At 36.6% G+C, this 23,035-nt stretch overlaps 1 long non-coding RNA gene across 2 annotated transcripts; it reads right to left on the bottom strand.

The window, feature by feature from the left end:
• Positions 1–385: 385 nt before the first annotated feature.
• On the bottom strand, positions 386–12,920 carry LOC136292701 (uncharacterized). Of its 2 annotated transcripts, XR_010721942.1 has the most exons (3): positions 12,766–12,920; positions 7,376–7,706; positions 386–2,892 (listed from the first exon to the last, which is right to left on the bottom strand). It is a non-coding gene; the product is annotated as an uncharacterized lncRNA (long non-coding RNA). The 2 variants fall into 2 exon arrangements; XR_010721943.1 differs by lacking the exons at positions 7,376–7,706; positions 12,766–12,920 and adding an exon at positions 3,522–3,600.
• Positions 12,921–23,035: the final 10,115 nt, after the last annotated feature.

Raw genomic sequence — 23,035 nt, 5'->3', positions numbered from 1 at the left:
TTGTTCAGGTCTGCCAGCACAACCTGAAACAAATGATGATGAAAGTATACAGGATGATACTGATTGTCAGCTTCTCCTTGTGGGAAATGATCTGTCCTCACTCATGGCTTGGCTGTGTTCTGGCACGAAGTCATGGTATGCAGGATCCCATGTTTATGATTATTTTGAGCGTCTCAGACTTCTCGTGCTTCCATTTTCTATTGCATCGCAGGAAGTAGTAGTGTAGTAAACCAGACACTTTGCAATAAAAAGTTGTTTCAAGAATTTTAGGTTTGCTTTCCAATCCAGGTGAGCACTGCAGGTAAGTGACACTGTGGATTCTCTTTTATCTAATAAGGTTTGAGAGGTATTTAAGCTTTTCTCTGAGAAAGGATGCAAAATGATCTCTGTCCACTGCCAGCTGTCTATTTTGACAGGACTTACAGAAAGCCAATGTTTTTGAAATTCTATCCTTATCAAATTTAGTTGAAGTTAACCTTTCAATTCAAACCTGATGGGACCAGCAAGGAAAGAATGGGAAACCTCCAATAAAAAAGTCAGTTTTTAAAAATGTCAAATAGCATCACAGTTTGCTGCTACAAAAGACTTTTAAAAAATATAAAAACCTGTTGTTTCTTAATAAGTGCATCAGTGAAGAGTGGCCAATGGTTGTGCTGCTCAGCACCACACTGGGGTTGACATATCACAAAGGAAGGCAATTTTAGAAGCTTCTTTACAGTGCTACAGGAGGGAGTAAACAGAATCTGAAATATATGTGGTGTATCTCATAGTGCTGCTTCATGACACCACTGTAATAGTGGGTGCTCTCTGACCAGAAAATGTGGACACAAGATATGATTACTCTTACAGAGAGAGGAAAAGAGACCTGGTCTCCCTGTGTTGCCAAATGATACCTTTATATCCTCTGTAGAAAAGGTGTAGCATGGATCTATAATTTCAGGAAGTGAAATTATAGTTTATGGACCTTTTGTAGGTTCTTCATCAAAGTCATAGACTAAATGGTCAAAAAATAAATTCTTTTCCAAGAGAATACAACTTCTTACTTTTTTGCATTGACCACAAATATGTGTTGATCTTTGACAGTGACATTTTATCCAAAGGAGAAAGATGTGGATATCACACAGAAGGTAACACAGTACTATATTTTGAGTCTTTTTTTATAATTATTATTTTTAAAAAGGAAAATTTACCAGAGAGTGCCCCAAGTTTCCCTGTTGCACCATTTTTCATAGAGCCAAGTTTCCCAATGGGTGCGTTAATCATGTGTTTTACACGCTGTCATATCACATAGCGTTTTGAGTTTGACTTAACCTGGTGTGATATGTCACAATCCTACAGTATGTGTGCCCCAGGGAACTTTAAATCAGTTTGCTGAAAAACACAATTAAGACCCACAGTGAAATGAGTTTTTGTTAAAACTGTGCATGCACTCAAACCCACATATTTTTCTCTAGAAAACAGCACATATTGTCTGTGAAAATATTGGTACCACATAAAACCTTTAAAATTTGCAAAGAAAATTAAAAATAGTATTTTACAATTGCTAGATTTTCTAATAAAATTACTTGTATGTAGTGCGATTTGATACCTGCAACTATTCTTCCCATATGTACAAGTTACACCGATTTTTTTGTGCAGCTGCGAAACAATATTAGAAGTGGCACTGGAATATTTATTTAGATTTCTTTATGATGCCCTGATGTTCTGAACATGGTTTACTTGAGAGAAACCCATGGGCAAATACTTAAAAATTAAAACTTGCAAGTCAGGAAGGTTTAAAGAAAAACTGAAGGAAATACTTATAATAAACAACATCTTCCGATTTTTCTTTTCTAAAATTTACCTATTGCACTTATTCTTTAGCTGATCAGAAACTGCCTCACCATGGTTTTGTGCAGCCAGACTTCAATGGCCTGATACTGGCTTGTGGGTTGTTTGATTGACCTTCATGGGTTGCTTTGGCTTGTGTGTAAAATGAATGTGTTTTCTCTCAAAACTATTTAAAAATCATCTGCAGATCTGAACTCTTTATTTCAATAAATAAATTGGGCAACAATAGTATGTCATTAAAAGAATTTGATTATGCCAAACATTAATACCTATTTCACAAGGTAGTCACAAATTGCTTTTTCATATTATTTATTTTGCTGTGGTTTGGATCACTAATGATGCTTCTCACATTTTTATTTTCTATCATATGTTGCTGATGTATAAGTGGAAATATACTTAAATAGGTTAAGAGCTTTTCATTGCCTGTGGAAATTTTAGTTTTAAACTCAAGGTGCTACTCTAACCAGGAGGAAACGCCCAAATTCATTTTACTGGGGTACTTATTTTTTATATGAAATGGGAGGTATGATGGTGTGCAACAGTAATAACGAAAAAAAGACTAACAAGACAACATACTGCCTAAGCATGTGGCCAGGTTTAACAGTACGTATTTTGACACACATGTAAATACAGGCAGAAGAAAACAAACGTCTTTTTCACTGTATATGATAGATAGATAAATTCTAAGGGGAAATGACACATTTTGTTATTCATTAACATCCAGTGATCCTTTCACGCAACACCCTGGAGGCTGAATGCAGTGACAGCATAAAAAGGTATACACCCACCAGTACTTGGCATCAGGCATCAAGCAGTTTTCTGGAAAAGAGCTGGCATACATTCCTTGATAATATGTCTCATAGGTTTGTTGGATGGCAGTACACTGAAGTGTCTGACCAGTAAATTACATACCAAAATGCTGACATTTAACCATCTCTGCCTGTTGCCAGTCACACAACAGAATTTTCTCCAAATTCTATTCACTTTCTGCTTGGAATGGTTGCAGTCCATGCTGAAAACAAACTGAGACTAAGCAAAGTGTAAATGCATTTCATCTGTGTTCTGAAAGACAAAAATAAAAATTTGCAAGGTAAGTGTGGAACAGAGAATTGCATTATACTCTTACTAATGAGATTAGACCTTATTGAAAATTATAGGCATAACAATTGCTTTTTTGAAAAATGAAAAGTATAAATATAAAGTAGTGAAACCTCAATTGTAGAACCAGATATCTGCCTCCAAATAAAACATCTTGTTTGTGCTATGAAAAGGTACGGGAGGATGAACTGCCTATGTGATGTTCCTTTGTAAGAGTTTGTGTCTTTGGCTCTAAAGAAACAGATGTTTGTAAAGATAAACAGAGGTACTAATTGCATATGCAGACAAAAGTTGCTGTAATAGAGATTTAGATCACATTTTAGCCAAAAAGTGCTCCAGTTAGGAATGAAGAAGCTTTTCTATCCTCATATTTTCAGACAACTAGGACTTCATGCAGTCCTTGTAACTAAACAGGTAAGGAAACCTTTGATAAAGATGTTAAAAATAAAACAAAACAAAACAAAAACCCCACAAACAAAACAAACAAACAAAAAAAAAAACCAAAAAGGAAAACACAGACTGGTATATAAAGTTTTATACCATAATGTTAAGGCAAATGCTCTTATTTAGCCCTTCCCAAAGTGTGGACATACTTCTTAATATCTGAAGACCATTTTTAAGAATATTACTAATGCATTTATCTTCTTGAAGGTTGTATGGAAGAAGGCAGAGTTGTCAAAGCACAGTACCTGTAAGGAAAAATATTAGGATGGTAACAAAAAAAAATTGGATAGGAAAGATTTTCAGTGAGCCTTGCAAGGGAACACAGAGAATTGAACTTGAGATACATTGTATCTGTAAACCACTAGTACATTAATTGATTCTTCGTTAAGATATAACCCAAATTTTTCTAAGTGTAACTTTCTCGAAATTCAGAAAAGGCACTAGCTCACATCTGAGCTGGTGACTAGTGTCTGGGGTTTGTAATGAGAGGGAATTATACGGATAATGAAAAAAAAGTCACTATGTTTTTGCCATAAAAAAATTAAACTTTGCTTATAAAATGCTATCAAATTTATGTCATTTCTGTGTCATTTATGGTCAAAATGTTCAGTGCCCTTCATGTTTGTTTACTCACTACTCTAAATGCCATTGCCTGAAAACTGACTTTGGACCTGACATTGGCTTTGTATGCAGAAGCACCTTCTTACAGTCATGAACAAACCTGTAAAGAAGCCTTTTGTGGATGTAAAGGAAAGTTGCCTTTGTGCACTGCATGGCTCAGACAGGCACTTTGAGCTAAAAACCTCAGCTTGTCACAGTGCAGCCTGACTCTGAAATGGCTGTCCTAAAAGTTTACCTGAATGGCCTCTTTGCAGGCAAACTTCTTTTCCTTCTTGCCTGTAGTATATAGATACCTCTTCTTGTAGGAACTAACATTCTGCTTAATACTTCAATAGTGAAGTGCTCTGCCCATCAGAGCCATGCTTTCTGGTCGAAATTTGCTTTCCTTGACATGTTACATGCAGAAGGACATTGGAAGGGATTGATGAGCCCAACCGTTGTCAGTCACAAGTGACATAATTTGGGGGTAATATTTAGAAGATTAGTAACATCTGCTTTTTTAAATATGGTTAGTAGCAACCCCTCCAGCCTACTTCAACCATATGGGATGCTTTGTATGCACAGATAGGCACTGTACGCTGCAAAAGCTATGCTGGAGAAGAAATGTTTCCTTCAAATAACACAGATGAAAAAATGAAATGAAATCTGTCTTTCATATTTGGTCAGAAAAAGCAAATGCGAAACCATAATGCTGAACAAACATATTTTTAAATTAAAACCTTTACCTTATGGCTACTATTAATAAATATTGTTATTACTGCAGTGTTTCTATTTTGTGTAAAAAGCCTTATTACTCAACGAGGCCATCACAGTAAGAAAAAGAAATTCTAATTTTAAGCACAGCATTCTGGTTATTTGCATCTTGGTTATCAGCAAGCTATTGTTTACAATTGTGAAGGAAAAAGCCTGACTAAGTGCTTCATGAATCCAGAAGCTTTAGCCATCAAAACCCTTCGGCACCCCATTCTGTTCTCACTTCTTGGAGTGCAAGCTCCCTGTAATTCCACTGATTCTCAAAATAAAAATTAAATGTGTTTACCCCTTTGTGACACTGGAAACAGAATGAAATCCTGGCTCTTTAAAATGATAATGCAAATGATTGCTTTCATATATTTATGCTGAGAAGAGGTATTTGTTCAAAAAAAAAGTTTAAGAAAATTGGTGAGTCCTTGGTGGGCTATAAATTAGGGGTAAAAGGAGGAAGGAAAGCAGAATATTTGCTTGTTTAGAAATGCTTTTTATAGATGTTTCTTTCCCATTTCAGCAATTTGAAGGGATAGTCATAAAAGAACACGATCACAGTTTCCTCTTGTGTGTGGAATATGGATTCCCTCCTTCCACACCTCAAGGCAGGAGATTTAGGGTTTCCAAATGAGCCTCAAAATCGGTAACTCAATTGCTTTCATTACAGCATGAGTTTTTACATTAGCTGCCATTTGCTTCTTTTTTATGTCTAGTCTATACAGAGTCCTGAACATTTTTGGCATAGGATTATGAAAATGATCTTTTTTTCTTTTTTTTTTTTTTTTATCTGCATTCATGTCTAAATCAGTCATATATTACACAGAGCAGTAAATTGAAAATTTTCTTGAACTAGTTTTGAATATGGTCCTGTGCACTCAAACCTAATCTCTTCCATATCTCTAATTTCTTCTCTTGCATTTCACTATTAGGTTGTAACTAAAGAGTCTGCTTTGTTAATACTTCTTACAGTTTTGATAAATTGACAGCTATTGTATCTGCTAAAAATGGGCACATTTCCAAAACATCTGGTCAGAAGAGGTCAGGACTGGCCTCTTCCTCTTCTTGCAAAAACAGTTGGGGCTGCTGCAGTTGTGAGCATTAGGGTTCCCAGGGGAACGTTACTTTACCTAATGTGCTGGCCGGATGGCACGCTTCACTTCCACAACACCTGCTTACAGATTCCTCCCTGCCACTCAAACCCCAGCCAGCAGAGCATGGGAAATTGGGAACAGGGATAAAAGCACATGCAGAATAACTTGGGAGGGGATGGCAGAGCGAAAAGGAATAGAGCATGCTGAAAAGGCATACAATGAGACAAGAAAGAGAAAAATGTCCAGCATTGAAGAGGTACATGTTGTCTAGCTAATTGTGACAGACAATTATCCTTTTGTCCTACAAGGGCTATGTGTGGTATTGATTTCTTTTTTGTCTGTGATTACACCGGGGCACCAAATCCTTGACCCACAAAGAACACTTTTCTCTTCTTAAGAAGTTTTTTAGTGTTTTCCCTTGCTGTTTTGTCAGAACGGATCATATTATACTTTGTAAACCTTAGGGAGACTTGAGAAAGGTCAGGTAGTTTTGGATTCAGGGTGTTAACGTCTAGCCTAGCAATGCAAATAATCACCTTTGCAGACCACTATCTCTGCCTGTTTGAGGTGGTGACATTGCTTGCAAAAACTCATTCATTTGCTGTAGAGTGGCAGCTCTCAACTTCCTGTCTCAGGTAACTGAGATGGTAAAGAACGTGGTCTTATGGCAATAGCTCTCCCTCTACTGCACAGGGAAAAAAAAAAAAAAAGAAAGAAAAAGATCAACTATGAAGGAGAATTATTCTCACACCAACTAATTCTCTAAAACAGCAGTGGGGTAGGGAGCTTGTAATTGACATTTCTTGTTGGATAGGAAGGGAAATGGTATAGAGTGACCTGTATGTTTCTGCTAGACCACTGTCACTCATTAATATCTGTATTTTTACTAACCCATGGACTCCTTGTGAGCAGAAAAGCACTCTGTGAGCATCATGAGAGTGAGGTGCTGTTTTCAAATTCTTTGACTTCAGATGGTTTTGGGAGGTGTGAGGTTTGTTTAAATGTTGGATTTTTTAAATTTTATTTTTACTTCCTTGTATATTTGCATTTTTGTTTTGTTATTACCTATCATGAACTCCAGGGTAATGGAGTAATTTTCATTGCCACAAGAGAGGTAACACTAAAAGATCATTTCACGTGCTTTCTTACAGGGTAAAATTAATTGTTGTGGAACAGAAGCAATGTCATAGGGTGAGAACAGACATAGCTGTATTATGACTAGGACACACTGTCTTGTGTCCTCCTTTCGTTTGCTCTAAGGAACAGAATTCGTCCCTTGCTGTTCTGCTAAGCTCCTCTTTGCATGCCATCACCTAAAAGGCAGACTGGGAGAAGGGCTCCAATGATGTACAAACAGGAGGAAACTCTGGGATCTACTTGTGGCAGGTCAATAGAGGATGGGGCAAAGCTGAGTGGCTGGTTCCTATTTTTGTTCAGGGGATGACAGAGTTTTTTTCTACTTATGGTGTTTCAAATTAGGATTCAGAAGGAGTGAAAAGATTTTTAGCAACTTAAATTGACACTGCAATGTGAGGGGGTTTATTTACCATCTCTCTAATTTCCAATCCTGGCTTGAGTGGATCAGTATGCAGTTACCGGTACTGCAGTAGGTGTCTGCATTCTGCTCTTGGCCCTTACAATCAGCTTCAGACATGCTGTACATCAGGAGTTGCTAGTGACAGCTGACATCTTCACTGGAATCAAGGCAGGCAGTGTGAGCCTTTTATCTTCATTAAATTTCATTCAGCAGACTGGAGTTTGTGTCTCATTGTTTCTCATTTTCATGTAAAAGTTGTAGTTGTCTGGGTAACTTTTGGCAGACTACTGGTGGAGAAATGTCTCTTCAGATTATTGCCTCCATGAAGATACAGGTGTTTTCTATGAGAGATAAATGTGGACTCTGGATTGAAGGAATATTTAAGCACTCACAAATACCAAATAAGCCTCATCTGTTTCTCTAGAGAAAAGTAGATACATATATGTACTAATCCATATACACACTAATCCATAAAATCTAGGTCTAAACTAAAGTTCATTCTTCTCTCAGGTTTGTGAATACTGAAAATGAACAGGATTGAGTCACACTGCCAAGGTCTATATTAAGGTTTTCACAGAGTTTGGATTTCGGATTCATACCTTTAGGTTGTATCCACACTAATACCAATGACAAGAATTGTTGAGCTGCAGGACACAAAGAAACATCATTTCTTGTGAGTGAATGAAAGAAAATCTACCTGACAGAATTTAAAAGATCTGTTACCAACAAACTCATATTATTTTTGGCCTTTTCAAATGTTACTTATGAAATATAGGAATCAACCTGAATCATCTGCTATTTAACAATCCCTTGCATTCTTCTGATAAAATATAATATTTTCTTAATGATATCAAATCCAATACTTCTTAATGAAACTTAGTTTTGGAACTACATACATTACTAAAGACCCTTATGATTGTACTGTTAATTGCTTCATAAACCTATTGCCCATTCAGAATTAAAGCAATTTCATAAAAGACAAATAAGGGTATAAATTAAATATTAGGAGGTCTGAATAGGAAATAACTATTTATGCAGAACAGCTTTTGTTCTCTGTTCAATCATGGTTGCTTAATTTTGTCAGCACCTTCTGGTGGCACTCTGATTTACTGCTTTTGAAGTCAAGCACCACCTTTACAGTATATCATTGAGGTCTGTAAACTGTTAGGCCCAGAGAGACTGGGCAGTTTATTTTCCACATACCCCTGACGTGTCAACCATGTGCATCAGTATGACATAAACACTGAGCACCCACGGACTTCTAACAGTGTCAAACCTGTCTTTTGCCAGCTAGCACAGCTAGCATTATGTTTGTTACAGGGAAAATGTCCACGTGAAAAACAGCCTGGCCCCCATTTGCTTCAATTTCTACCCTTTTTTACAGTATTTCTGTTAATTGGCTTTCCTGGAGATGATCCAAGTCACTCTTTGTGATGGTCTACATCTCACTTGGGTTATGGATTTATTTTGACATTCTACATTAAAAAAAAAACAACAACAACAACAAAAAACAAACAAACAACAACAACAACAAAAAACCCAAACCAAAATAAGCTGCGAAGAGAAGGGCAGAAGCCAAACCTACAGGCAAATATAAGACTTATCAAGAGGTGTGTTAGTCTGTGAACATCCAGAGGGTCAGATGCCCTACAGTACCTGCTTGTGCTCACACTGACACCCCAGTGTAACACTACCAGCCGTGTGCTGGAGAATAAGTGGACAGATGCTTGTGACACTTGTGATGCAAGTTCTCCCCCTGCCTTACCTCATGAAAACGTGTCAAGAGCAAATAAAACAATAGAATGGGAAATTTTCCCTGAGTTCTGCTGCAGACTCTTGGGTGAACTCTACAGTTCATTCAAGATGTCTAATATGCAAGTTTTCTAGTGAGGCAGCTAGAAAGGGCCTCAGACTCATGGAAAGCTGAGGTACTGGATGGCTTTTTATACTTGTGTTAGTTCTATCACTCTAATGAACAGCTTGTAATATTTGTAGCATATAGCTGATAAATATTTACTGGTAAGTTAAGTTGAATATAAAGCCACATCTGTGCTGACATTAAAAAAAAATTAAAAAATTACCAGATAGACACCAAGGGATGGAAAATTTTAGATATGGTTTTAAAAAGCCAATATAAAGAAATCAAAACAGGTGTAATACATTTAGTCCATTACAAACTTTGTGATAATTTTTGGGTTTAATTTTTTTTCTTTCCAGATACCTTCCTCTCTTATAAACAGACTCTCTTCTAAAATATCTCCCCATTTTCTTTTCTCACATCCAAATTTTTTTCAATGATAGATTAGATAGATTAGATAGATTTCAAGCCAGAGGTCCAAAAAATCGAAGATTTTTAAACATACATGAAATTGAAACTGAAACATATCTTCTAAAATGAACACTTGCCTCGAAACATGCTTCTCTCTTGACTCTGCCTTCAAAAACCAAAATAAGAGCCAGAAAGTCTACAAGTCTTTGACAGAGTTAAAGTAAAAATCTGAAATTTAGGCCATTTTCAGGTTCAGTTCTGTGCTCAAAAGAATCTGCCTTAACTGAATGTAAATCCAATGGCAGTGACTACCTTCTCCTCCTGTAACTGTCACTTGCTACTGTTCTGTGCTAAGTCAGGCAGTTTGTGAATTAATTATGAGGGGGTGTGTATTTGCTTTTTCTGAAGAACAGTGAAACTAAAATTTCTCATTTCAAGTCTGCCAGTGTCGTTATGTGCACATTCTTCACTCCTTTCCAATCAGACTAGAGCCTTGCTATAATTTTCTAAGTCCAGATCTGGTATTCATTCAGCAACATAGTCTCAGGCCATGTACAGAACAAAATCACTAATTTTCTGAATTTTTTTTTAAATAATGTAATTTTAAGTGCTTTAGACACTAATTGCACAGCAATGGCAGCCATTGCCTAGCTGGATTGGCTTAAAAGCTTCACGCAAAATGCTGATTTGCAAATTATCTTGCCTTGGCAACCAGGAGAGATGTCAATTTTAAACTAAGTGGCAGTATATCATTTCACCTCAAAGGGCCAGGGCTTACTGAAAAGTGATACACACATTCTCATGATGAAGGATTTGTTATGCTATTGACCATTGACATAAGTAAGTAAGAAACCATTATCCTGAGGACAAAAATAAAAATAAATCAAAGCTCACTATCCAGCTGTCTATAAGGAAAAGAACTTGCTATTGATGTAATTTCTGGCTAAAATTACTGAGACATGTGCCAGCTGCTTTGTCAAAAGTGAGGGTCTGCTTGCTGAAGGCACTATGGCTACTTGTCCAACCAGTGATAAAATCCAAACAGAAGCCTTTTTAAGGCTCTCCTAACACTTATGGACACCAAAAATATTTTGACACTGACACATACACAACTCTACAACCCATTAATTCCCTTAAAAGTCTGTTTGCCAACATGATCTTTATATTGCACTTATGAGATGTTGCATGAATTTAGGGTAAGAGATATATGAATTGCCCCATGAAACTGAGAGTTCATGTTGGTTGGACTGAAACTGAATGACATGATCATGATTTGGATGGGCCTGTGCAGTGAGTGACAAACAGCAGTACTGTTTGCATCACCATGTACCATCTCACAATGAAGCTATGGTGAAAAGACTCTTTGTTCTGGGAACCCAGCCCAGACAGAGGAAATTGCGGGGAGAAGAGATGAAACTTCTCTTGCTTTGTCTGTCCTCAAAGCTTGTCTACTCAGAGGTTGCTGTGTGCAAGCCCTGGCTCCTAAGGGGAAGGCTGACAGCGACGTGGAGCTCAGGCCAGCCTCTTTCCTTGTAGCATTTAGTTCCTATATCTCCTCTCAATCCCTTTCTTCCAGAGCAAAGCAGTATTGCAACATGAACAGCCATGCTTGGCCCTCCAGGATGATCAGCAAACGAACAGGATGGGCGGTGTGTCCCTGTGTGACTGGGAGCCCATAGGGATGTCCAGGCACGTCGGGGCCCTGGCAAATTGTGCAGGATGAATCCCACTGCAGGATTTCCCCCTGCAAACCTGAGAGGGGACAGGAATCCAAGCTCACCTCGGGAGTGGTGCTCATTGAATGTCCCTGTGTTGGACAGAAGTTCATCTCAGCCCTTTCAGCTCTGCAGCTACATTCATAATTCATCTGAATGGAAATATTTTGGAGAATGAGAAGGAGCAAAACAGACTTTTTGGCTTTGCTGAGAGCCCTGCAGTTTGACAGTGGCCTTGGACACAAAAAGCCCAGGCTTGTGTTCTTCCTCTAGCTAACTCTGAGTAATCACATCTACAAATCAGTGGTGAAAATGAGTAATTTGTGATTCAGGTTGAGAAAAGACTTCAGTCTGGGTCCTTTAGTAGTGTCCCTGGCTGATATACAGATACACACTTACATGTGTGGGCATTTTCACCATTTTCTCCAGAAACAGAAACAAAAGCGAACCAAACCAAACTAGGCACGAAGACATGAAGTCTTGAAAATTAATGTAGCATGGAATTATTGTCCTCCAGTCAGCTTTAATTGCTAGTGCAACAATTGATGATTAGAATTCAAAAATTCATTTCCCACATGTATTCAATTTTTGTTTATAATTTGTCATCCCAGCAGATCCTCCTTACAGTAAGTTTATTTATCAGAGTGTTCATGGAAAGTAGAGCCCAAAGGGGATGTAAATCCAAAGTAAGTGAATTTGTTTAAATATTTAAATCAACATTTGTGTGATGTATTATTCTAGCTCCAGTCAGCATTCTAGAGTAAAGTGGGATGAAAAACTAATTTTCTGAAGAAATTTTTAATTTAATTATAACTCAAATGCCTAAACCGTGCTATGTAAAGAAGAATTTTTTTTTTCTATTTTGGGTCGGGAAATTTGTTAACATCTATTACAAAGAAGTATTTACATCATTAAAAAAAAAAGCTTAAAATTCAGTGCTTAAACTCAGTAACTGAAATTTGAACATATAGTCAAACTTGAAAAGTATTTCTGTGCTTTCAAAAGTTTTTTTAAATGCAATGCAGCTAGTTCTATTTTGGATTTCTGGTTTGTTAGAAAGTGTTAAATTAACTTGAATATTTTCTAAATATATTGAAACATGATACTGATCTAATACAGTGAAAATTTGATTATAAACTCTGTGCAAATGTATTATAATAATGGGTTTTTTTCATCCAGAAAGGAAAGTTTATGCACTCTTGTAAGCAGACTAGAACTGCTGTTTAGTACCTCAATATTGCGTTTTGCTTTCAAAAAAGAAAAGGAAACATTTTTTACTGTACTAAAAAGCCTGAAAAGTCGGAGGGTAATTTTAGGAGGATAACTGTAAAACTCCATGCTCACCCAAAATGTATTTCCCTGCAGCTGCACAGTTTTTTTTGTTATGAATTCATTTTATCCATGTTTGCTGCTTACCTGCCTTCAACACAGCAGGAATCAAAGTCATCTATGTCTGCTGCAGTTATTTCAATTCTTTTTCTTATTAAATGTGTGTTTCAAATGACTGGCACCACAGATTACATTCCCAGTAGACTCTTAGGCTTTTGCTTAAATTCATGTAGATCGAGAGTTATCCTAAAATCAGCAAGACATTCTCATTATGTAAAGTTAAGCATATGTTCAAGTGTTTGTATTATCTGGGCTAATCCATAAAATTGAGAAGAAAATAGAATACACAAATACACAACATTTTTGAGGAACCCATAAGTGTATAAACTTAAACTGAATGGGTAGTTTAAACATTAATCATGTATGTGTACATATCATACATATTTGTATTAAATTGAACTTGCTCAGATTTCTGAATTGGAATCATCAGTTCTAAATATATGCCAGAAATAATTATATAACTTCTTTTTCTTCCCAAAAGTGGGGTGCAGTAATACCTGTTGCAAAGAGATGTGATTAACATTGTTTGAGCCCTGTGGCATAATATTTTTTATTTATTTATTTCTGAGAGAATCCCTAATCCCTGCTTAATTTTATGAACTGTCAAAATGATTCTAAATATCTCTCTGGTTTGCATTTTCACCTCAGGACAGGAGTCCAAAGGTACAGATTTGTTGTACAACAGCGGACTTCAGGCAATTTTCATCTTTTAATGCCTACAGCACCCAAGGTTGAATTTGCAATAATCACCAGATTATCTCTTAAGGATCTTCCTGTTACACTTGCAAATAGTTCTGCAGGAAAATGCAAAAGATATAGAAGAAAAATAATTGATTAGATGCAGGAGATCATTTTGTCACATAATCCCAGATGAAAAAGAAAACAAATGTGGATTGCTTTTTTCTTTTTAATGACAGTTGAAAGATACTAAGGGAAAGATACTTGCCATTCAAGTTAAGTCATATGCTGGTCTCAGTGCCCTGGTTGGATCTTAAAATGCCTCAAGAAAATGTGCAAAAGTAACACTGTATCTAGAATTTTATTTTAGAATGGGTATGGATTGTTCAAGTGGTGTGTACAACCATGACAGCTAGCAAAGTAATGTGCCTACACTGCTATCGATATGGCAGGTATAAGGAAAAAAAGGTGTGGATATAAATTAACTATAGGTGAGATTCTTATTATTTTTAATAGCATATGATTATGCTCCCATTATATTTTAGGGAGCTATGACCTAATTGGGCGATATTTAAAGTGAGAAAGGGAAACAGAATATGGCAACAGATTCCACATAGTAATTGTGTATGTGAAAGTCAAATGATGGGAACCATGAAGATTTAATAAATGTTGATAAATAATTTACTTTTATTATTGGCATCATAAATGAGATCTAATTCAGGTATAATCGTGGGTTGTGAAAATTTTCTATAGTTGTATTTTATTAAGAGTTTGGACCTCATTTCTTTCTCAGAGCTAGGATGTGATTCTAATTTTGTTCATATTATAATAAATTAATTTGAATTCCATTAATGGCATCAATTGAAATTCACACCAAAATAATTGATCAAATCAAGGAAGATGGACTGAAAAAAATTTTAGAGTGTGCCTTTGATTTGAATTTTTTGTTTTCCTTTATGCACTGTTAAATCTCACATAGATTTTAATATTTTAAAAACAGGGTGAGGTATTCTTTATTGGTCCAGGCCAGAGGATGGATAGCAGATCGCCTGCTAGTTCAGAAACTTTAATATGTGAAAGTGGGCCATGGGAAACCACACTTATAAGGGGACCAGGAAAGGATGGCTTTCTGGGTATGTCAGGAGGCAAAAAGAATTAATCAGAGTTGCTGTGTCTGGACACTGCATTTGAGGTCAAGTCAATGTCTGGTGCAGAAGGAAATTGAGAGTTGAATTACATGGTTAAAGGATTTGTACATGGGAATGATGAAATAGAAAACAGTGAAGATTTATTTCCTATTTTTCCTGTCTAAGGGAGTCAAGATTCAGATGGGATAATAAAAAATAATCCAGAGGAAAAATATCTGTCTATTGGCCAGAAAATACAGCATTTATTAAAGCAAACTAACGTATCCTACTGAAGTCATCCTGGGTAACCTGTGTCTTAAAGCATCTTGGGCAACCTGGAAGAAACATATCTGGTCTGTCTTCTGTAGAGTTTTCTTGTTGCTTAGAAATGCAGGCTGTCCAATGAATCTTCATCTACACTTCCAGAGGAAAGAACAACACTTCGCTTCTCTGAGCTCCACCCAAAACAGCATGAAAGAGACCAAAACTTATGAACCTGGGGAATAGTTAAAACAGAGCCAGCAGCAGAACGGTAGAACGTGAAATCTGTCTGAAGCAGCACACGTATCTACTCTTATCCTGCTGCTGAGGATAAAATGTCATAAACTCAGGAAATTCTTGCCCCAATTTCTTGCAGGAGCTTGAAATTTAATTTTTTCTTTTTTACCTGTAAGTAGTTAGCAATGTTAAAATGAAAGCAAAAAAAACCCAAAAACAAAAAAAAATAAAAAAAACCCCCACAAAACAACAACAAAACAAACAAACAAAACTCCCAAAACAAAACAAAACACCAAAAAAACTCAAAACCAAAAAAACCCAAACAAACAAACAAAAAAACCCCAAACCAAGATACTGAAATTGCATCGACTTTCTACTTGTGTGTTTTGATGAATTTGGGAGAAAGCATTTGGGAAATTTGAAATTGGGAAGCCAGGTGATCAAATTATCATCTTTGTCCAGATATATAGAGACATTAGGTAGTCATTAAATATTGATGATGCATTAAAGGTGTAAGACTAAGGCAGAGCTCTCTACATTTGTTTGGGTTTTTTTAGCCAATATGTTAAGTAGAATAACTTATTAGAGATGATAGAATTCAACCCTTCTACTCCTTTTGTTAACAGGTTAGCACTCGACCAATTCACATATCTAAGGCTTTATATATTATTAATCAAAAGAGTTAAAAAGTCAATCCAATCTGGTTATATACAGTAGTTCTTTTGGTTTTCAAACCTTTAAATAATTTATGGTGTCATCACTTTCCCAGTGGATATCAGGCTAGTTGATTGTCTGGAATCAGAATCCCACTGGGAAAAAAAGAAACATAGTCAGAAAAAGTAGTAATTTTTTTTTTAATAATAGCAACTCCAGCCTATTGTATCATCACTATCAGTCTCTAGAGAGATCATTTCTCTGAAAGAGAAGTTTTTCTTATACGAATCCTTTTGGGATCAAACAATCCTGCCAAATCTATACCTACATATTGTTCTAACTGGATAAGGGAGTGTGTGTGTGTTGAGCACACATGGAGGTTTCTTCTGTTTCTTTTGAAGTGGTAAGCCCCCACAGTTGATCATTGTAATCTGAAATAGCTATTTTATTTTTTTTGTAAGTATGTCTCAAATTAATTCAGCCATTTTTGATTATGCGAATACTGGGGAATCTACTTTTGAGCTTTTTAATATTTCTAGGTATTCAAGAATATAATAAAAAAGTGATTTAAAATAACACTTTCGATTTAAAAGTATGTTAGAGAAATAATGACATTATTTTATGTGATAGAATACCAGATTCTGCCTTCCCAAGTAAGGGACTTGACTTCTATTATTGAATAGACTGCCACCATATATTTAACATATAACCTCCTTTCAGAATTAAAACCTCCTTTCCACCCAGAAAGTCATATATTCTTTCTCCATGTTAAATAAGGCCTTTGAAGACCAGGTGTATCGAACAGGTACTCTGCTAATTCCCCAACAGATTATGAGTTTTCATACCTCTGTTTTGCACTGTATCTTCCAAGCAGAGTTCCATGCATAGCCTTTTTTTTTTCTTCCTAAACCTCTCAAAAAAACCCCCAAGATGTATCAGTGAAGGTAGTTGTCCTGTGATCTTTTACAGCAGCTGATTTTGTCTTTAGCTGCCAGCTGTCCATACCCACTGACTTCAACCAGCTACACAATTCTTCCTGCTGCATCCAGATCCTGCTTTCTACATGTCTAGGAAACTTTGCCTCCTGACCCTACAACAGTCTGTACCCTTGCTAACAGAATGGAGAGAATGACAAGGATGCATTTCTGCATGCAGTCATCTGGCTGGACTAGCAATATTTTCCTGGGCTTCAGAATTATGCATTTATACAAACTAAGACTGGCCCTAAATGTAACTCAGGGAAGTAATCCTTCCATGAATGTGAGATGTTTATCCTGTTGTTATGAAGACTGAGAAAATTTGCTAGATGAGGGAAGTGGACATTTCACTTACAAAATCAGAATCTGAGTCCCTTATTCCTTTAAAAACACAGGCAAATTTTGAAACACAAAGTGTAATAGTATGAAACATGAAAAAAAAAAAGAGTGAAGGATTTAGGTGCATGCATATCATAAAATTCCCTCAGTACCACTAACTCAGTTGTATTGATGACACGTATTGACTCATATTCTGCTTTCAGCAACACTTGTGTAAATCCAGGGTACTGCAACTTCAGTCACTTTGGAGCTTTTGCTCTTGATTTACACTCATGTAACTGACAGCATTTGACCCTTAGACTATACATATATCTTAAATTATGCATTTAGCTTCCCGAGCCACAACTGAACAATAAGGCAGTATATATATCATCTGGTATGTACTATATATCAGTTTAATGTGGACATTTTAGTTTTGCAGTTCTTCTACTCTTGTGCTGCCATTCTCATACTTGAAAGAGTCTATTTTTTTTAATATATATACAGACAAGCACACTGGCACTTTTAAGAAATTTGTGCAATTCTTAGATCATGTACGGCTCCAGAAAGCTGTGCACTTAACTCAGCTTTCGTAAACATTGTGTGCAAAAAATGGTTAAGAACTGCATGAGTTTTTAAATTGATCTTAATTAGCACTCTCCAGGTGATCAGAGCAGACCTTACTGTTCACAAGGATATTTCTCCCCTAGTTCCCTACCTCCAAACAGGGACGAGGCTTCCCACTGAACACGTGAACGTCTCAGCACAGGTTTGCTGAGATGAGGAAGAGCAACAGAGGTGCTGGGTCCTGTGTTTTTGGCCATGTTTATGAAGCAATTCCTCTCTTTATATTTTGGGGTCACACCTGTGAAGCTCTTCTTTTCCCAGGGTATATCTGGCTGAATTTTGCAATATCAGCCTTATCTTGTCAATGCTCTGCCTAGTGCCAGCTTGCACAATGATTATCCTGCAATCACATTCCCAGAAACTTCTGCTGAAAACAAAGGGTGCTTCCAGAAATACCTTGAGAGATAAATAACACCACTTTGGCACTCTGCTTTAACTTCCTCTGAAGGCAATTAGTCCTGAACAAGTCCTAAACAGAAGGACCCCAAATAAGTGTTTTGTCCTATGGTCACAATGAGCACATTGTAGCCACAGTGAAGATGAGGCCAAGAACAAAAAAAATGGTATATATATTTGGAAACTTAAGCTTTTGGCTCCATTTTCCTCTCAGTAATACTGAGCACTTCACACTTCACATTTCCACAGATTTCTTTCTGAAGAGACTAAACCTGCAGGGCTTGTGTTACCTTTGTGGTTCCTACAGGCTTCCAAGGGGCAGATACACTCTTAAAAAAAAAAAAAAAAACAAAAAAAAACAAAAAAAACCCCAAAAAAAACCCCCATATATTTTACAATTTGATTACTAAGACATGAAAATAGCAGCTAATTTTATTAGTAAGCAAAATCAGAGGGAAAAGAGAAGAAAGTTTAACATTAAAGCAATAAAGTTTTGGACAGTTCACAAGGTCTAGCAGCCTGTGGGCCAAACAATAAGCAATTTGTTGAGGAAGAGAGAATAAAGACATTCTTTCAGGCTGGCCGGCTGGCATGGTGAGCTGCCCATTGTGCTGCTGGCTGCAAGACCTGGGATTAGGGAGCAGCTCAGGTTCCCAGGCTTGGCACCAATGGAAACTCAAGCTTATGTATTTAGTCTTTGAACAGAAGAAGAGGTCACAGTTCAGTACCATTTGAGAGCTGATCTACCAAACAGCACTAGTACTGGCTCCAGAGGATGAATGTTCATCTGCCCATTTGGTCAAAGGTGAGCTGCCCTAATAATGCCTCTAGCAAGGTAGAAAAGATAAAAAAGCTTGCAATGCAATGCTGGAATGGAGGAGGGACACACTTTCAAGTGATAGACTGCAGTCAAAAGGCAAAATACAGTCATATGGACAATCTGCTCTGTGAAAGTTCCTCACTGGGTTAAAATCTAATAAGCAATATACAAAAAAACCCAAAACATTTAAAATAATTTTAAGTTAATAATGTGATTTTTAAAAAATCAGATATATTTCTGCATTAAGAGAAGGAAATGGAGAGAAAGAAATGGTGCTTCTTTGCTATTCTAAATAATTTTTTTCAAAATACAAAAAAAAAGGTAGAAAAGCAGGAATAGAGTAATAAAATCAGAATAGTTATAAATAAAGTATATATTGCAGGGTTAGGCACACCAAATGCATTAATCAAGATTTAATAAATGGGAAAAAACAAAGCTACATTAGCACCTCTCATGTGCAGAAATTATTGAACTCAAATGACTATGCAGAGCACTAACATAGGAACTGACATTCTCTGTGGAAAAGCATGTTTTAGATATTCCAAAAGAGGAAAACCCCATTCTCCAAAATGATAGCTTTATCTGAGGAACTCATAGATCAGACTTTTTTTGGCTGCCCTAAATAATTGAAATAATTACTGGAAATGCAGAATGAAGACTAGCTGAAATTTTACATTACACACACCTTTATAGAACAACTTAGTTCTTTGGTGATATTGTTCCTGTTCCTGTTTTGATAATTTTATACAGATCTAGAAGAAATTTTAATAAATTAGTGATCTAATCTCATGCTCATATTTAAAAATTACGTTTCTTGAGTCATGTAGACAAGAACTACAAGACTCTACAGTGTTTTTTTCACTTCCTGAAAATATCCACAGGATTGAGTTCTTCCAGAATACGTATCTCAGAAAGAAACGTTGATGCTTGCATGTGTGAATGTGAAATTTAAAAGATCTAGAATGAAAAGTAATAATCTAAAAAAGCCCCAATCAGTAATCAACAACCAACAGATGCATCACTTGAATGTTCATGCTCACTCTGTGAAGAAGAAGGAAGACAAAAGTGCAGTTAAGCAAACAGGAAGACTTGCACATTTTTCCCTCATGAATACATTGGAGATGAGTCTGTTTATGAGCATCTAGTGGACAGAAGAAGTATCTAAATTCGTCATCCTCTCTGGGGTAAGAACTGCGTCAGGATGGCAAAATCTGGCCTTAGGAGAATTGCTCGTTAAAGGCATTAAGTCCAGTTCTACCATCTTAAGATAAACAGTACATTTCAGAGTCAGGTTTTCCTGGTAAGAAGCTTCCAGGACCAGCAATTTAAAAACTCTCCAAAGCACAATATTGTATGAGGGCTTGTGATTCACTCCACCTTTTGATTTTACATTAAGCTCTTCTGTTTGATATTTTTCTCTTCACAGACAAAGAAAAGAAATAATTTTTTTACAGAATGAGACCACAGGGTAACCAGGCTGAAGAATTGTAATAACAAACATTATGAAAACTTGTAATTATTGGTTTGAAATTCCACCACGAGAAAGAATGACACTTTGGTGTTTCAGTTCTTCAGTTTCTGCTGAGGTAAACTAAGCACCAGGTTCAGCCCAGAAGTGGAAGATAGCACGGCACAGGAGTTGGAGGACCTGCCCTCAGCAGGGTATTTCTGCATTTCCTTCTGAACAGTGGTTCTCTGCAAACTGCTTGGCCTCAAGTTCTTGCTGTGAGTTTTCCAGAGAGCTCCTAAAATTGGGAGAATTTCTTAAGTCAACTGAATGCTAAGCCTTTTTGCCATTAGGAGAGCTAGAGAGAGAAAGGATGCTCCCTCAGTTTTGGCGGGACTGTGAACCCGTGGCGGCAAAGAAAAACCACCAAATTCTCCTGACAAAGAACCCAGTGACAATTGACATGAAAAGTCAGTGGCATGACCAGTGAAGGCCACTAGAAAACTTTTTTCCAATGAGGTCATGGAACTGGCTGTGTAGTGAACTGTTGCTTCAAGTCTGTCCTAAATTAAACAGTGTCACTCTGTGGCTTGAAAGTTTGTTTGCAGTAGATATCACATCCTCCTTTAGGCTTTCTCTGTACCTATCAGCCAGGGAGAGAGGGAATACTACCTCTGCTGTGTCTCAGCATTGCTGTGAAAGTAATATGAAACAGCAGCAAGTAATCATCGACTTTGGGAGCGTAGTTCAGATTAACTTTGAGAGCAACTTGAATGTGAGCTTGAACTTCTGAAAAACCCTTCAAGCCTTCAAATTTGAGAGAATAATTCACCTACTAATTTCTTTTTTCTTTTTTTTTTTAATTTCAGTATGGATTAACTTTATGTTTAGAGCTTAGAAAGGGGTTTTCCATCTCTTTTTTTCTTGGTCTTGTTGTGCTTTCATCTTTGCTGCAATCCTGCTCCCCTCCAGTGTCAGATCTCACACATCTCTCATCTCTGCATTTTGATGCATGCTTGTCCTATGACTGCTGCCACCTGCATGTGCCTGGCACAGGCCCCAAATGACACCCCTCCCCTGTTCTCTTGCTGCCTCTGTCTCTTTCTTAGACCACAGGGGCCACACGATCACCACTTTCTCAGTGTGGCATTTCCTTCTGCGCGTTGCTCTCGCATGTTGTTTATCTCTCGGAAGGATTGCAGCTACAGATAGCATCAGTGGAACTGTATCTGTCGAGGAGCAGATGTCTACCTCTGCTATATCATCTTAATTGCCCTGCTGTGGCTCACCTACCAGAATACATTTTTTTTTTCTTGTGTCACCTTTTTTTTTCCCCCCTCTGATTTTGCAAATGATTAGTTCAAAACCAGCAGGACTCAGCTTATAGTCATAAGATTTAGCTGGGCATATTTAATCTTTTAAGGAGAGAGAATTCCTTAGGTTGCTAATCTACTGGACAGTATTTTCTAAGGTCTTTGAGGTTTTGTCTTGCATTTTCATTTTATAGTGAATTAGGTAAATATTACTAAAAGAGAAACTAGAGAAGCAGGAAATTATTATAAAAATATTAGTCAAAACTGAAGTGTTACTGTCTGGACTAGGAGAATAAGTAAGTAATGTAAAAAAATATATATGATAGAGACATATTCTTACCTGTTTCTACAGTGTTGATAATTTTGAGTTTGAATTTTTTTTTTTTAAGAGAGAAAATTGAATCACACAGCACTTCAGAAGATTCTTCTGTGTAAAAAAATTGAAAGGTATTAATTTGGCAGTCTTTAATACAAGTGATCCAAATTATACCTTTCAGTCTTTATCAAAGTAAAAAATTTAGTTTCAAAAAATCCCCTTAGTTTTACATTGATCAACAGTAAAATATGGATTAGTATTAGTTTGGGATTAAAATTCAGACTACGGGAAAGTAAAAAAAAAAAAAAAAAAGAGCAGACAAACGATTTATCCATTTTCCATTGTAACTACTTTAGGCATTTTGTAGAGGGCTGAAAAAAGTGTTTGTCTCAGAAAGCTACACTTCAATTATCTATGACGAAGATAGTTTTTAAAAGTATTCAGGCTTCAGTTAGTTCGGACTTAGCCTTAAGTTTACAATAAAATTTGAATTAAGTTTCACTTCAGCTTTTGAAATCATGCTGTGGAAAGAGCTTACTATATTCATCCAAAAATATTTGATTCTTTTTATGAAGTAACACAAATACAGTATTTCAAAAGTATTTAATGGGTGTATACACACCAATATGCACATTCCCTATATAAATTGATATTATATAGTCAGTGATAAATTGAAATTAATCAAACATTACCACGCGAGTATATAAACTATTACAATTATTTCCAATCACAGGAAATACAAATCAACAGAAAGTAGCACTCTGATGTATCAAGCTGGAAGAACTTTTATTTTAGGTACTTATGTGCATATAAACCATAATTTGCATCTCCCATCCTTTCTCCTTTTTTTAATTAGGGCCTCCCAATGCAGGATGGGAATATCCAGTACCCAGCATCAGGAATGTGCTTGCTACAAGACAGCTAACTTCTATCAGAGCTATTTACTGAAATTTTGGCAAAGTAAATTTAATTTTTAATTCCTTAGCCACCTCCCACCTCACGACAATTATGTTCTGTTTTGCTGCATTTAATGTCTTCTTCACTTATCTCCTCACTTCTGCAGTGTCTTCAGAAAATCTGAAGCTCTTTATGCTTTATTTCAGGCACTGCACCAATACAAGTTCCA

This window comes from Chamaea fasciata, unplaced genomic scaffold (genome assembly GCF_029207755.1).
Source record: "Chamaea fasciata isolate MVZ Bird 193981 ecotype frontalis unplaced genomic scaffold, bChaFas1.0.hap1 SCAF_7, whole genome shotgun sequence".
Taxonomy (NCBI): domain Eukaryota; kingdom Metazoa; phylum Chordata; class Aves; order Passeriformes; family Sylviidae; genus Chamaea; species Chamaea fasciata.
Note: the sequence above shows the minus strand (reverse complement) of the source record. Positions and strands in the feature narration are given on the sequence as shown.